The sequence below is a fragment of the Castor canadensis genome, chromosome 1 (assembly GCF_047511655.1).
Source record: "Castor canadensis chromosome 1, mCasCan1.hap1v2, whole genome shotgun sequence".
Taxonomy (NCBI): Eukaryota; Metazoa; Chordata; class Mammalia; order Rodentia; family Castoridae; genus Castor; species Castor canadensis.
In genome coordinates this window covers 48,710,543-48,727,292 of record NC_133386.1, presented here as the reverse complement: position 1 = coordinate 48,727,292, position 16,750 = coordinate 48,710,543, and the positions used below count along the sequence as shown (strand labels likewise).

The 16,750-nt window shown below is 34.0% G+C and overlaps 1 protein-coding gene across 6 annotated transcripts in view; it reads right to left on the bottom strand.

Annotated features, from left to right (window-relative positions):
- The window catches only part of Hs3st5 (heparan sulfate-glucosamine 3-sulfotransferase 5), a 286,031-nt gene that overhangs the window by 159,362 nt on the left and 109,919 nt on the right, over positions 1 to 16,750 (bottom strand). For 5 of the 6 annotated variants that reach the window (XM_074076157.1, XM_074076176.1, XM_074076168.1 and 2 more), the window contains exon 2: positions 15,045 to 15,232. The gene's annotated coding sequence lies outside the window, so the exon portion shown is untranslated. Of the gene's footprint in view, positions 1 to 6,258; positions 6,354 to 15,044; positions 15,233 to 16,750 lie in introns of all 6 variants that reach the window. The other variant, XM_074076162.1, reaches the window with a different exon arrangement.

Below are 16,750 nucleotides of genomic sequence, written 5' to 3'. Positions count from 1 at the left end.
TGTGCCTGTGCCTTTTTTCTCCCTTGAACTTGTTAGCTTTGACCTGCTAAAGAATAAACCCATCTTCTGAGACCACAGAAGCTTTGCTTTGTTTTGGAGAGATCTAATTACTGGCAACCAAAGGAGAGTATTCTTTAATCTCAGTCCCACATTGCATCAGATTTAAATCTTTCACAAAGATTCAGAAATACTGTCTGACAGAACCAGGAACAATTGAACTGATATCTATTGTGTTTTAACTGAAGCATGGCTGCATAATTTTTCATTTTCTTTGGAAAGCCTTACCACAAAGAGAAAGCATGCCAAGTAGGGTCCCACAGAGATATTTTGACATTAGGCTTAATAAAGCATGAAGAACTCATTAATAAATAATGTTCTGTTAAAGTTAAGAAATAAAGCTGAATGCACTGGCTAGACCTTGAAGTAAATCAAATCACACATAGAGCCAGGTGACTTGTTAGCTTGCAGAAGTCTCCTCAAAATGATCTGGCAATGCCCAGTGCAACAATACACAAATAAAACCAGCAGATCATAAATGCATGCACCTTCAGTGATGATTCAGACTGTCAATTTTTTACACTCCATGGGTCTAAAATAGTAAACAAACCATCATTGATGCTGAACCAGAGGCATTCCAGTGAGAATTTTAATCTTTGCTGAGGCCCATCCTACTCATTGACATGTTTACACAATGGTAGTCACACTTACATACATGCTTATTTCCTGTCAGCTCATATTATTTGTCTTATTATTTACAGGTAGTTGACAAGAATGAATAGAGCATGGCTAATGGTCAGCTAAAATGGTTTTTGATAAACTTTTTAGTCTGACCCAGAAAACCTTCCAGAATGTCCAGAAATTAAAAAAAAGAAAACAAACAAAAAAAACCCTTTCTTCTTCTAAAAGCAAAAACAAAGTGCATTGATCCTAGAGTATACTTTCCTGGATTTGGAAGTATTCATAGCTTCTCTTGATAGTGATTTCTTGGTGAATGTTCTTGGAGCAGTGGAGGGTAGGAGAGACATTGGGTAGGTTAGCTGGCTGCATTTCTCTAGTGGCATGTAGTGCTGATGCCAGCTATTGCATCACAGAGTTTTTATCATGATTATGAACTTATGGACAGCTGTCCAGTGTCAGTTCAGCATGACTCACTTGCTCCAGCTGTTCAGCAATCTCTAGGGACAGAATCTGCTGCTCACTTCTGACTGCCCACATTCTCCATTTGCTAATGGGTTTGGCAGGAAAGCCATCCACCATGCAATAGGATAACCATTTGCAGGCAATGTTTTAATGAAACAACTTGTTGTATGGGTTCAATTTCAACTCAAAGGCCTTGCCAACCATGTCCATATGCACAAATTTATACACCTTGCCAGGCATTTTATGTGGTTATGATGACAAAGCCATGAGGTTGCCATTTAAATCCTATTCCAAAGCTGTAGAGTTAAAGCAGTCATTCTCCCAAGAATGCAAGTAATGTTATTTGAATTTTTACTCTCCACATACATATTCAAATAATATAATACTATATACACACATATATGTATATGTATGAAGTTACATAATTATACAAAGTCATATGTTTAAAACCTATTTATTTTCAAGTTAATGGATATAATGGAAATGTTGGATCAATTAGGGTTTACAGTGTTTCATGGCAAGATTTTGCTTTTGAAACAGACATGAAGACAGTGGAACAGAATAGAGGACCCGGATATGAATCCATACAACTATACCCAACTTATTTTTGACAAAGGTGCTAAAAACATATGATGGAGAAAAGACAGCCTCTTCAACAAAAGCTGTTGGGAAAAGTGTTTAGCAGTCTGCAAAAAACTGAAACTAGATCCATGTTTATCACCCTGTACTAGTATCAACTCAAAATGGATCAAGGACCTTAATATCAGACTCCAAACTCTAAAGTTGGTACAGGAAAGAGTAGGAAACACTTTGGAAGTAATAGGTATAGGCAAGGACTTCCTCAATAGAACCCCAGCAGCTCAGCAACTAAGAAAAAGTATAGACAAATGGGACTTCATAAAACTAAAAAGCTTCTGCTCAAAAAAAGAAATGGTCTCTAAACTGAAGAGACCACCCACAGAGTGGGAGAAAATATTTGCCAGGTACACATCAGACAAAGGACTGATAACCAGAATATACAGGGAACACAAAAAACTAAACTCTCCCAAAATTAATGAACCAATAAAGAAATGGGCAAGTGAACTAAACAGAAACTTCTCAAAAGAAGAAATTTAAATGGCCAAAAAACACATGAAAAAATGCTCACCATCTCTAGCCATAAGGGAAATGTAAATCAAAACCACACTGATTCCACCTCACCCCTGTTAGAATAGCCATCATTAGAAACACCAACACCAACAGGTGTTGGTGAGAATGTGGGGAAAAAGGAACCCTTGTACATTGCTGGTGGGAAAGCAAACTAGTACAATTACTCTGGAAAAAGATTTGGAGGCTTCTTAAAAATCTAAACATATATCTGCCATATGATCCAGCAATCCCACTTCTGGGGATATACCCAAAGGAATGTGACAGGTTATTCCAGAGGCACTTGCACACCCATGTTTATTGCAGCACTATCCACAATAGCCAAGTTATGGAAACAGCCAAGATGCCCCACTACTGACGAATGGATTAAGAAAATGTGGTATTTATACACAATAGAATTCTACTCAGCCATGAAGAAGAATGAAATCTCATCATTCGCAAGTAAATGGATGGAACTGGAGAACATCATCCTGAGCGAGGTCAGTCAGGCTCAGAAGACCAATAATCAAATGTTTTCCTTCATATGTGGACTTTAGATCAAGGGCAAATACAGCAAGGGCATTGGACTTTGGTCACATGATAAGGCAAGAGCACACAAGGGAGATATGAGGATAAGTAAGAAACCCAAAAAACATGATAGTATTTATGTCCTCAATGCAAAGGAACTAATGCAGAAACTTTAAAGCAACAGAGGCCAATAGAAGAAGGGGATCAGGAACTAGAGAAAAGGTTAGTTGGAGAAGAATCAACTTAGAATGTAACTCATATGTACATGAAAGCAATGCTAGGAATCTCCCTGTATAGCTGTCTTTATCTCAAATAGCAAAATCCCTTTGTCCTTCTTATTGTTTATATTCTCTCTTCAACAAAATTAGAGATAAGGGCAGAACAGTTTCTGCCTAGAAGCGAGGGGGTGGAGGGGAGAGGAAGGGGGCCGGGGGTTGGGGGAGATGAAGAGGGCAGGGGAGAAAGGGAAGGGGTGAGGGAGAAGGGGGAAAGAATGACCCAAACATTATATGCACATATGAATAAATGGAAAAAAAAGATTTTGTTTTTGAACAAAAGGACATGTGGAGTAGTAAAAATGACAGTAGTCTATATCTACTCTATAGATGGTTGTCTATAAAGTGCCTTACAAAGCACTTTACATGAATAATCTCTTTTAACGCTAATAATCCTATCATGATGGTAATGTTATTATGTGTATTTTATATATGAGGAAAATGAGATTTAGCAAACTGAAGGTGACCAAGTCACATAGCTAGTAAGTAGTAGAACTGGGGACATGAGTTTAAGCATTCTGATTTTAAAGTTTATCTTGTCAGTTATTATTTCTATTTCCTTGCATGTCATAAGGAAATTTATGGTTGGAAAAAACGGGACAGTCCAGTCTATATCCCTTTGCATTGAAATGAATTTAAATTTAGCCCAAATATTCAAGTTACCTTTCTGTACATTTCTAACAAACATTAAGCTACGTATGTGTGTAAATACTCTGTTTTCCATTAGTGGTGTTTCTCAATGCTAAGGTACAAAACAAAACATAAAAAAAGAATATTTTCATTTAATTACCTAAACAACTAAATGGTTTCAATGTCTAATGTGTCTGATATTTACCAAACTGTTTAATGACATTAACTATTCTCTTCATAAATTAAATAGTACGCAAAACCTCAATGTTGAAAATTGTGCTTCTTTTGGGAAAGAAGAAAACTTGGTTGAAAGAATACTAAGTGCAGGAGTAGGTATGAAGTTTTGAAGGAAAGATGTGTTTCCTGACGAGCTATGAGTGATATGGAATTCAAACATCCTCCCAAAACCAAGAGTTATACTATTTCATCTCTGTTAAGAATAGAACACCTTACAGTCCCATGTCCAAAGTCTAAATAATTAGGAAATATATTCTTGCTGTCAAAGCATAAATAATACCTTTTTAATACTGCCTTTTTGCTTAAGCTTCTGCATGTATTGACTTATTTACATGTAAAATGTAGAAGGAGAATTTATAATGACCATGTCAATCCATATAGAAACTTCTGTTGATTATCGACTGAGTCCTTCCCCCAAAAGATTGAAACTGAATTTTTTATTTCTTTGTTATCCTTAGAGTGGTAAGTAGATTGCTTTGAAAATAATTCTACTTTTCATAGTGTACAATTTATTATTCAATTCTAAACTCTACACAAAAAGGTATAAATGCAAATACTCATTCACAATAAGTGTGCTGCCCTAAGGCACCATTTCTACATCATAAGTATTTGGATATTATATTACATTATATTGTCTGTCAAGCTTTACTTCCAGCCACATTATTTTTACTCTTTCCAATTTACATAATGTGTGAAAAGACAATGAAAGGCAAGGTATGTTCAATTTTAAACAGCCCAAGAGACAAACTATAACATTCCTGGACCACATTGGTTTAGATAGAAGGGGCATGTGGCCAATAAGTCCCTGTTGATCAGAGGACAATTAATCTATGAGATGATTAAAAAATGGAAAAAATAAGCTCCTTTGGGAAAATAATGTGTAAAAAATATTGTTGCCTTCTAAATCACATTCTAACTCATAGGAGAAGGGAGAGAGGGTAAGGAAGGAGAGAAATTTTCAAAGACATCACTATGGGATTCAGACAAAATGAACTCAATCAATCATAAATGAACATAAATTAGTTATTTTTATAGCTTTTCTTTCATTGGTAATCTGAAATTTATTATGTTGGTAATGTCTTAAACATCTTTTTTGGTTGTTATTGAAAATAATAAGCAATTTAAATGCCTAGGGCTAAAAACTTAATAGTCATCTCATTAATAAGAGCCATATATAGTTTTTTCAGGTTTTTAGATAGTTTTAAATTATAGATTTCTGTTAATTTTAACTATTAATAGAAGACTTCAATTGAATAATGTATGGATATAGGAACAGATAGAAGATCCAGTTTTTAGCTTTTTAGTTTTTATAGAATGTTCAGATGTACAATAAAGAAAAAAAATCAGGATGGATTGTTTTTTCCTACTTGTTTCACCATCAGACAAACCATTAAAACCTTGAAAATTTCATGAACTACTCATTAATTTTTTGGGCCCAAAATGTATATCTATTTTCTATAATCATCTCCATCAATCATTTAGAGCCCTGTACCTAAAGTTGTACATACTTGAAAATTTACTTTTAATTTAAATCATATTGATTTAATAAAAGATATGTTTGGGACTATGTATGGAAGTCTGTCCTGTGCAATCAGAAATCCCCATTTTGTCATTGAGAAAGCCATGGTTATATCTTTTATCTCAAGAAATTAAGAATTCACTTACAAGAACCAAATGTATAATAATCTGACATGCTTAAAGTAAAACCTGTCCTGAAAAATAAATTGATACTGCTTTGTTTATTTTTTTGCATATGAGATTCCATATGCTTAGCAGACAGTCTTATACTTTTCTTTGGGTATTGAATATTTCATCCCTCTGTCCTTTTAAGTTTACTGGAACTGTTTTACAATGAGTTATATTATTTCCATCATGATGGTTCAGAGTTTCTCATGATGCTGACTCTGAACAAGTCCAAGGCTCAGATGTTGCTTAAGTTGTTTTCTAAACTTAGTACTTTATTAACAATTTTCTCCTCTCATAAATCATTGAAAAATAATATAATTGTATTTCATTTGTGCCATATCCTTTAATATAAAAGTGATTTTATTGCTTTCTAAAAATTTCATTTTTCAAAGAAATAAATCTCAAAATATTCTTCTCATAAAACAAAAGAGTTACATGCTAGTTCTGCAAAAGAGGTTATTAAGTAAATATGTGGACTATTTCTGGGAGGTTGGGCACATTCACTAACCAGGTCACACTGTGAAATTCAATGTGGCCAATTCTCTTTACTTTTAAGGTGGACATTATTTTGATAAAAGGCAGTGGAAAATCCCAGTTAAAATGATGTGCTGATAGAATACATGGGGTTAGGACTTACAAGAGTGAGTTTCTGTGTCAGTTCTGCTACTAGGACTTCCTGCACACACCATTGAACCTGCACAAAATATTTTCCCTGGCATTTGGTTTTCACACCTGTAAAACAAAGACAACTGGACTGGAGTTTCTGGGATCTCTTTCAGCTCACACATGGTGTGCGTTTATAGCACCTATTGTTAGGGAAGTATATTGTAGTCAATATGAAAATAATTATTAAAGTGACAACACAAAATGTACCACATTTGGAATGAGTAGACCTTTTTGTGAAACTATATACTAAAATTTAGGGTTCAGTCTCATTTTTCTGAGAATCAAGTAGGAATTATATCCAATGATTCCTTAACTAGACACTTTCAAAATCCAAGTTAAATCTCAAAGTTACATACTCTCACCTGACATTTCGGTTATTTTGGACTGATTAGGCTTAAGATCACTGACAAGGGTTATAGTTATATTGATACTATAATAATTTGAAATCACTACCTGAATTATGAACTGTCAGGAAAAAGACATTTAAATTTAATATTCAGTTTTGACCCTTTTGGAAGTACCACAGCAATACTTGTAGAACAACTGTTTGTCAGACCACCTATACATAATCAAACAAAGCAAAGCACGCTGAGGCTAAAGTTAATGGATGCACGTAAACAATTTTCTTTGATTTGGGTACACTGTAGGGTAAGAATCTCAAGCATGAACACAATGTATAGAAGCCTAATACTAAACAAGGAAGATCTGTGCAACAGACATCTTATAATGACTCCACCCTTCAAATCTAATCCACATGCTCTGATTTCTAGATGACCAGACTAAACATGGGAAGAACATGCCAGAAGAGCTGGTACAGATAGAACCTGAACTGTCCTACTTCCCACATCCTGTCACAGCATTCCTTTGTCCATTTATCCATTATTTATGTTTTCTATCTCTACACTTTATGCCAGATAATTCACTTATTTGTTATGATTGCTTTCACTCTCTGCCTTTCCCCACATAGAACACCAGGAAAACAGACATTGCTTTTTGTCTGTTTTCTTCAATGATGCATCTGGATTCCTAGAATAGTCTGGAATATAGTAGCTATTAACTATTTATATTGGATTTGTTGAATAAATGAATAAATGAAGTATGTATTGACTTATGATGCATTTAAGTAAGAATCTTGAACCTCAGCTGAAATCACTTTGCGAGGCATAACAATTATATACCTACCATGCCCCAGCACAAACACATGTAAGTATAGTTTATAAAGTTCATATGAAGCTTGGCTGGCTGACATTTACTTTTCCTGTTATGAGGATCAATCACTGCAGTGTTGGTCAGGCACAGTGAAAATGTACTTGCCATGGCACAGTGCAGAGATACTCTACTCACAAAAGAAGAGCAAGCAATGGAAGAGCAAACTGAGTTACTTCAGCAAGATCATGGAGATGGAACAGTTTGTAATGATAAAATGCTGCCCCTGAAACCATCTTATCTTTTGATTTCAGCCACCTTGAAACTGCCATGGAGCATAAGACCAATGTGTTAGTGACCCACTTTACAGTAATGTGCACTACAGTCAAAGTCACGTTATACAGATATGGTTATTCCACTAGCAGCAGACAAAAGATGATATTCACATGAAAGCAAAGACTTTCTCAAACAATGTAAAGAAATTTTGACCCATATGGTTGAGATCTGGTAAGGAGAAGAAATTAAACTGGAGAAAATTAATGTAAATTAGAAAGACTGGCCTTTCTACAAAATATAGTATAAAATATAATAGATTCATTAAAATTTTCTGAGGTAATGTATCATAAAGACTAATGTATTAAATTTTCATTTTGAATAACTTTCCATTCACTTTAGTAGGAATGTTGTATGTCAACATATATGACATTTCTTTATAGTTTTAGATCAGAAAAAATAATTTTTTCCCCTTTGTAATATTTCATGCTCTGCAAAGTTTGTCATAATAAACCACTTTGCTTTTATTACAAATAGGTACTACATTAGAAAAGCAATTTAACTATATTCCATTTCTCTTGCAAAGCTAAGCAGTTTTGCATTTCAAGTAAGTTTGAGTTAATAGGACTATGTTTGAATGATGTATTACCTGGACCTGAAGTTACCTACTTGTTTCTTACTGAATTTAGGAGTCTGCAAAATGAAGGCAGGAAACCTGCTGTGAGGAGGATAGGGAAATTATTATAATCTGTACTTGCTCAGCAGAAACCCCTTGACTGCAAAAACTCTGAACTTATATCCTGCTGGTAAGAATATCTGTTTGGGGTGGTAGAAGTCTGAACATACCACTTTCCTTCAATCAGATCAAATTTATGAGTATGTTTACAGCCTTACTGGGACTTTGTTAACAGTCTTGTCAAAAAGGGAAGCAACTTATAACCATGTTTTCCAATAATGACAAAAAATGTTATTAGACAAGTACTTCTTTTTAGCTCATAATATTTCCTGAGTTCCTGTTGTAGGTGGTTTTAATTATTTTCATTCCTCTTTTTTTTTTTTGGCAATTCTGGGGTTTGAACTCAGGGCCTCCTGCTTGGTAGGCCAGCACTCTACCACTTAAGCCACTCCACCAGCCCTGTTTTGCTTTAGTTATTTTTTGGGTAGAGTCTTTCATTTTTTGCTGGGCTGGCCTGGACTATGATCCTCCTACTTATGCTTCCCACTAGCTGAAATTACAGATGTAGACACCATGTTCAGCTTTTTTGTTGTGATGGGGTCTTGTTAACTTTTTGCCCAGGCTGGCCTCAAATGGTGATCCTCCTAATCTCTGCCCCCTAGCACCTGGGATTATACCTGTGAGCCCCTTTGCCTGACCTGATTTTGTTTTTTATACAGTCTTTTGTCTTAGAGAGAAATTTCAATATAACTGTTCAGTTTTAATGCAGAAAATGATTTTTTTTTAATTAATTTACCCTAAAAATAGAATTTCTATTTCTTGGGATGTTTTCAGAAACCAAGTTTATTTGTAGAGCAAATGGTTATGGTAGCTCAAAATAATAATTTATTTATGACTGTATAGCTTCACTATTTATTATATACAGAGTTTCTCTTTCATTTTAGTTAATGCTTTTTGTACTGAATTTCACTTTCAGACATTAACATTTTTAACTCCCAATTTTTTTAGGTTTCATTTGCCTAGTACACCTTTGCCTATCTTTTCATTTTCAAATTTCTTGGATAACTTCATTTGGATTGTGTCCTTGTCCTTGTATATACTTAGAATTGGGCTTTTTAGTGTGGCCCAATCTGAAAATACTATATTTCACAGAAATAAATATACTTATTTACATTTCCTGATAGTAAAAATGACAAAAACATGGTCATAATATTTTAAATTTTCTGTCAAGGATTTTGAAAAAAATATTTCACTATATGGTCTACTTTCCTTGCTTAATTTCTGCAGATTTCAAAACTAATTAGTAGGGTGTGAAATTTATAACTTCATACAATAACCCTGATCTTTTATAGTTTTAGAATGGCAATACAGGGAGGTAGCTTGATGGAAGGACATTATATGCACGTATGGAAAGATCACAATGAAAACCCTTTGTACAACTAATATATGCTAATAAAAAGAATATATTTTATTCCCTTATTAGTAGATAGGAAAAGTAGTACATTTGCCTCCCTCTCCCTCTCATTCTTTACTAGCTAATGTTGTACAATACCAGTACCTTTTTAGATATTTTTTGTACTCTTAAACATGCTGTACTTCTATTACTTGATCTGACAAGTGTAAGTGATAGCTACTGATTTCCAGATATTGAAAAGAAATCAATCCGCTAACTTACTATATGTACAAACTTCTTTCTGGTGTGTCTTTGTAATCTTTGTTAGTTGCATCAGTTCTGCGTTGTTAGGACATTATACTTTTTTGTTATAGTCTGTCACCCTAATTTCCATATTTATTTTATATTTAGAGTAAAATTATTCAATGCTCACAATCAGGTCTTTTGTGAGCATTTCTTGGTTAGGTGGAGTTTGTCCTTAACACTTGTTTCTAAAAGGGTTCATAATAATATTCCTGGAGTTCCTGCAGGTGCCCAATATTTGCCTCTACCCTTAGAGGCTCTAACCTTAAGGGCCAGCTTGGCTGGTCATAAAACCATGGATGCCCACTTTCTTTTCCATAAAGATGGCAAATTCATTATCTTCCATGGTATCCTATTCATCGTTGATGTCTCAACTGGTCCCAGTTAATTTTTAAGTTTAGTCAAAATTCATCTCCTTGAAAACTTCTAAAAGAGTATCTTGGAGACTCTCTTGTATAAAACCTTTAAAAATATTTCTCTTACCCAAGATAAAAATAAAACATCATTGAAGAAAAGTTCTTAAGGCCAAATTATCTCTAGCATACCTTTCAATAGACTTAACATTTATTTATTCAGTTGGTACAGTCAGTGCATTATTCTTACAATCTTTGGGTATTTCTCATAGTCCTCTTTTTAAGCATGTTACAGTGATCATTTTAAGGGGTACTAGAGTCATCTGGTACAAAGACCTCTAGGGTGAAGAAACCGAGATGAGAAGAAACTGGGAGAGGTAAAGAGATTTCCGTTAGTCTAAGCCACTACTAGGAAGCAGAGTCAGGCTTTGAAACCCAGTCACTCCTAGGTAAGGGATCCTTTCACTTTACCAAGCCCTCCAAAATTACAACAATCAGTAACATTTCACTGAACTTAGAGGACTCAGTGTATGCTCTGCCACACAGAGTTTAGCTGATGTCTGATAGTCATCATTTCATTCCATATTCTAACTATGAAATGACATAGAATAGCTGTATCAGGGAACTTTCTGTGGGGTTTCTGTTAAATATACAAAATGTCACTTTTATTTTCTGTTTCTTGTAAATGAGAACCAGATAAATGCAAATTTAGTTTTCCTACTTCAATTTCTATCATTTGAAATAAAATTAGACACCTTATGCTGAAAACACAAGAGCCAGATTCTATGTTCAAATACACCACCCACTCTCTCTCTCTCTCTTGCAGAATTTGGCTCTAAAAACCCATTAACCAATATTGTCATTAAACTAAAGAGCTAATTACTTTGGATTCAGACAGTATGAACAAAATCATAGGCCAACCACAGCTGGTAGAAATAATGGTTAAGACTAACCGTATGTTACACTAGAGATTTAAAGAACAAAGACATATTGACACTAATGTAACCAAACATACAAAATTATCCTCTAAATGGAACTACTATTATAGTTAGAAAATTCTTGGAAGCACATTGGAATTATCTGATACATAAAATAAAGACTATTTCAAGGGAATTAATTACTATAATTTGAAATTATCAGTGTTTAATGAAGAGCAAAACATGGAGAATTTTGTTCAACATTCTACAAATGAAGAATTATATCTAAAAATTATTTTAATCTAAATATTGTACTGGTCTCTATTCAAATTTCTTTTAAGTTTAATAGAAGAGGTAAGAGTTGCTTTAAGCCACTTTAAGCATCCATTAGCAAGACTCTCTTAAAATTTTGAAAAGTGCATTTCTCAGATATCTGAGTAGTTTCTCAGCTCTTTAAAAATATTTTAAAATTCCAATAAAGTTTTACCAACCCCAAGAAACAATTATAATCAGCAATAATTTTATGATAAGCTTTCAATTTTCTGCACATGTATCCATCAGTTTTTTAATGAAAATCGAACCATGTCATAGTGGTGCTTTGTGACTTCTTGAATTCATGTACATTTACTATGAAGACTTTTCAATGTTATTAATTATACTTTTACCTATGTATTTTAATGACTTCCCACCTTGTTAAATTGAGAATAATAAACACATTTTAATCTTTTGGGTATCTCATAGATTTCATTATTATACAATTTCATAATATTATTAATGCTGCCAGAGTTTCTTACATATTTAAGTCTACTTTCTCCTGTACTGATGGCCCTAGATGGCTGTGCTATTCTAAAGATTACCCACAGATAACTAAAGTAATTAATCATTTTTAATTCAATGACATTTATGAGAACTCAGATATTTTCTTCACTTCCTCCACCTTCATCTTGGAGGACAACTTCTTCCTCTCCCTTACTCAAGAAATCATTATTGAAAAACACTTGCTTAGCTTCTCATTGTTACATCACCTGATGAGATTTTTGTTTATTGTTCTTTGTATTCGAATTTTGTATCACAATTGTGGAAGACAAACGAATGCTTTAATAATTGAGAGGATCAGAAGAGACCTCAGTGGTCCATTTCTGCTCTAAAACTTGATTCTATAAAGTACCTGCAATTTACACTTTGGCTGCATATTTTTCTTGCTGAGTATTGAGACTGCCTTTCTCAGGCTCCCTGAAACTGTGCTATAAGTGTTCTTTAGGGAACCACAATTTAAGAAAACAGTCTGATAAATACGCCAGTGATAATGAATGTGACTCACTTGAGGACACAATTCCATCCTCTCTCCACCTGCTCCTCTGCAAGGGAAATAAAAACCAGGAAAAAGGAAATGAAGGAGAGAGAGAGAGAGACAGCTAAACAGAGAGAGAAAGAGGGAGGGAGGGAGAGGAGAGAGGCAGTCACAGAAAGTAGGAGATAGGGACAGAACAGAAAAATAGTTTCTATGTTTTTTTGAAATGGAAATATTACACAAGATTTGCAGTAAAAGACTTATTAAGTGTCATTTGAGGACCTTTTACAGCCACAAACTTATGATCTATAAATTTTAGGATTTTTCAATGTGTACTACAAATTTTAGAATTTTATGTTCAGGTGTGGAAAACTTAATATTGAGAACAATTCTGATAATTAATATATGTGAAATTATTATTATAATTAATTCAATTCTGCAAATCTTTTCTTGTGATTACTTGAAAACAACTGTGCCTTGCTTTATATGTATGAATATACTCAATTTTCTATATGGATAGATGATATGTGTAGCTAAATTGACACCAGAGGGATATATTTCTTTTTTTGATGAAAGGTTTATTTTTACTTTTTCAAATTTTATGGACAGGAAATCTAACACAACGTGTACAAGTACACAAAAAGACTGATAGAGACAGAGAAAAATATCCATAAAGCTGAAATTCAATCAAAAGATTTTCATTAAAATCTCATTTTCACTCTAAAATACTACTGTATTGATCCATTCATCAGTAGTGGGGCATCTTGGCTGTTTCCAAAACTTGGCTATTGTGAATTGTGCTGCAATAAACATGGGTGTGTAAGTGCCTCTGGAGTAACCTGTGTCACAGTCTTTTGGGTATATCCCCAAGAGTGGTATTGCTGGATCATATGGCAGATCTATGTTCAGATTTTTAAGAAGCCTCCAATTTTTTTTTCCAGAGTGGTTGTACTAGTTTGCATTCCCATCAGCAATGTAAGAGGGTTCCTTTTTCCCCGCATCCTCGCCAACACCTGTTGTTAGTGGTGTTGCTGATGATGGCTATTCTAACAGGGGTGAGGTGAAATCTTAGTGTGGTTTTAATTTGTATTGAAACTTCAAGGAACTGTCACAACTTAAAATTTGAATACATGTGATATAGGAAGTAAATACAATAAAGAGATTCACTGAATGTGTAACCTATCATAAATATATCATATGATTTATAAGTTATTGTTTAAAGAATAAAAGTAATGAGAAATATATTAAGCATATCTGTTCTTTTGAAATCTAAGCCTGAATTTTCAAAATACAGAGAAAAAGATACAACTCTCAAAATATAAAAATGTTTAATCAATGCTGGTAATAGCTCTATTTGTATCTTCCAGACATTTCTTATAATTAGATCCAATAACCCTAAACATGTGTATAAATTAAAACATTACAGAGGACAGAGTAATAGCTAGAAAGAGTAATGCCTGAGTGTTCAGAGCTATCACTCACTGGTAATTAGCTTATCATATTGAAATTTAAAAAGGAATATTAATGTGAATTAATAATTCAAATAGGAGGAATAAAAAAGGAGTGCTAATTTATTGTCATGTTAAAATGACTCCTTTTGCAAAATAGTTTCTGCCTGGTAGAAACTGGGGAGAGAGAGGGGGCAGGGGAAGGGAAGATAAATGACCCAAAAATTGTGTGCACATATAAATAAAAGAAAAAAATGACTCTTTTTTCTTGTGACTAAAGGAAACAAACAACATAAAAGTCAAGTTTAACATAAAGTTTAAAAAATGAAAAGTATATATTATTTTTGAGTCCCAGTTTCAATGTTTTTTAAAGGTCTGAAAGACCCCACTGTGTTAAGCTCACTTAGAGCTAAGTAAATGTAAAACTTCAATTCCCTGGGCCAGTGGTAAGGGAGGGGGTGGGGGCAGGGGGGAGAAATGACCCAAGCCTTGTATGCACATATGAATAATAAAAAAAAAAAAAGAAACCTTTGCTAATTGTTAAAAAAAAAAAAAAATTCCCTGGGCCATATCTTAGCCCTAGTAAGTCTAAGTTTCTGTGAAATATGCCCAGGAGTTAGCACTTTAAAAGCCTCTCCCTCACCTCCATGTGACTCTTGTAACACTAAAAGTTTGAGAACCACTGTGTATTATGTTTTTTTAGTGTGAAATGTATTGCCAAATGATCAAGATTTGTACTGTGCCTTTATTATATTTATATCTATATGATATGTAGCAATTTTAAATATTGCATTTTATTAATTTCCTATTTTTTGTGGAACTGCACATAGATGGCTATTTATCTTGTGAGCACATAACTTTTTTTTTCACTTTTGTGTATTTTAAAAAATATATTATTTACTTCTGACGTAATCAAGAGTTACACAAGGAAGCAAGTTACCTCCAAAATTCACTTACCTTCAATTCTTTGTATTCATTCCAAATTTTTGAGCAGATGTGATGGAAACATTCAAGAAAAATATACACTGGATTCTCTAATTTCCAAGGGTGTTAAGACTTGCCAAGGAGACTCCTAAGGTGAATAGCAGAAATGTCGTTGAGAAGAGAAGCCACCAATGGTTATGCCAGTTGGCACCTGATTATCTCTAAACAGAACAGAAAAACACAAAGTTGGTCACCTGTAATTCATAGAGAATCTGCTACAGACAGGGTTATTTTCAGTAAACCAGCAGTGTTACTAAATTTAAACTTGGCCTGGCTTTGCTGCTCCCCAATTTAGCACAGTTGTCATTTAAAATTTCATGTCATTGTGAAGTCAGAATTGCATAATGATGCTGCCTGCAGAGATTTCTGGTAGAATTCCTATTGCTTTAATTGGCTATTTTTTCTAAACATTGCATCAAGTGGCATAATTACTAATTTTATTTTTTATATGCAGATACTACATTTTGGTGCTGAATTTCTAAGTCAAGGTTAATAAGGTCTCTTGGAAATATATCTTTACATGAAACTCTGTCATACCCCGTAAAAGATAAAATGGTATATTTTTACTAAATCCCCGTGGAATCATCTGGTAGTTTTGCTATATTTTCTTTCACATGGTAATGCTTGCCAAGATAATTAGGCATAAATGAATAATATGATTTGTAGTCAATACCTGTAGACTACTAAGGGAAACCAAAATTCTAGCATCTTTCCAGAATGAGTTAAGCAAAAGTTGCTAGTATCTAATAGAATTTAAAAATTGATAATTAAGAGACTAAACAAAATGTACAGATAGATATAAGGTCAGATATAACATGACAAAAGTGTATGATACATGCAGCCCAGAATACACTGTGTTACAATAGTTCTGATGGAAGACTCTAATGCCTACCTAAACAAACATCACTTCTAACAATCTTCTTCCTTGCTATGTTTCACAATAAGAATGATTTTGTAACCCTATCCTGGTTCAGACACAATGAAAAGTATGTTTGGTAAGAAATCCTGGAAGAATTTTCTTTATTCATAAATAGAAAGATAATTGCTTCTTATCTCTCTTCTATACCTTTGCTTGCCTTGAATGAGGATGTGATACTTGGGATCAAGGCAGTTGTCTTGTCACCATGATACAAAATGCAATAAAGAGAAACAAAGATATAGACCCCATTATTAATGAGCAGCAGAACCAATACCTCTGATACTATATAATTCAGCTTGCTTGAACCACTAAGTTTTCTCTTCCTTGCTTTGAAAAGATTTGCTGGTTGACCAAACACAAAAAAATTGCTTAAGAATTAGGTGCCACTGCAGTGATTGGAGTGAAATCTATCTTTAACTCCTTAGAGTGTAGTCTGCAATAACTGAAAGTTCTCATTCTTCCAATTATGACAGCCTTTACCTGACAGATATAGGAACTTGTTTTCTTTTTGATTCTTGGCAAAGTTGTACATGTGGGGAACAGTGAGACATAAGATAATGGTGACTAACCAGCTAAGGGCTAGGTTTGAAAGAAGAGGGTCCAGTGCTAAGGGAAGAAAAAGGTAGAACCTCATCCTTGCCACACGGCCAATTATCCAATTATTTGGAATCTTAATGGTAGAGATTGAAGTTTCACCTAAGTTCTTTTTATTATCTTGCTGTAGATTCTTTCTTGGAAATACTTTTCACATCTGTCACTT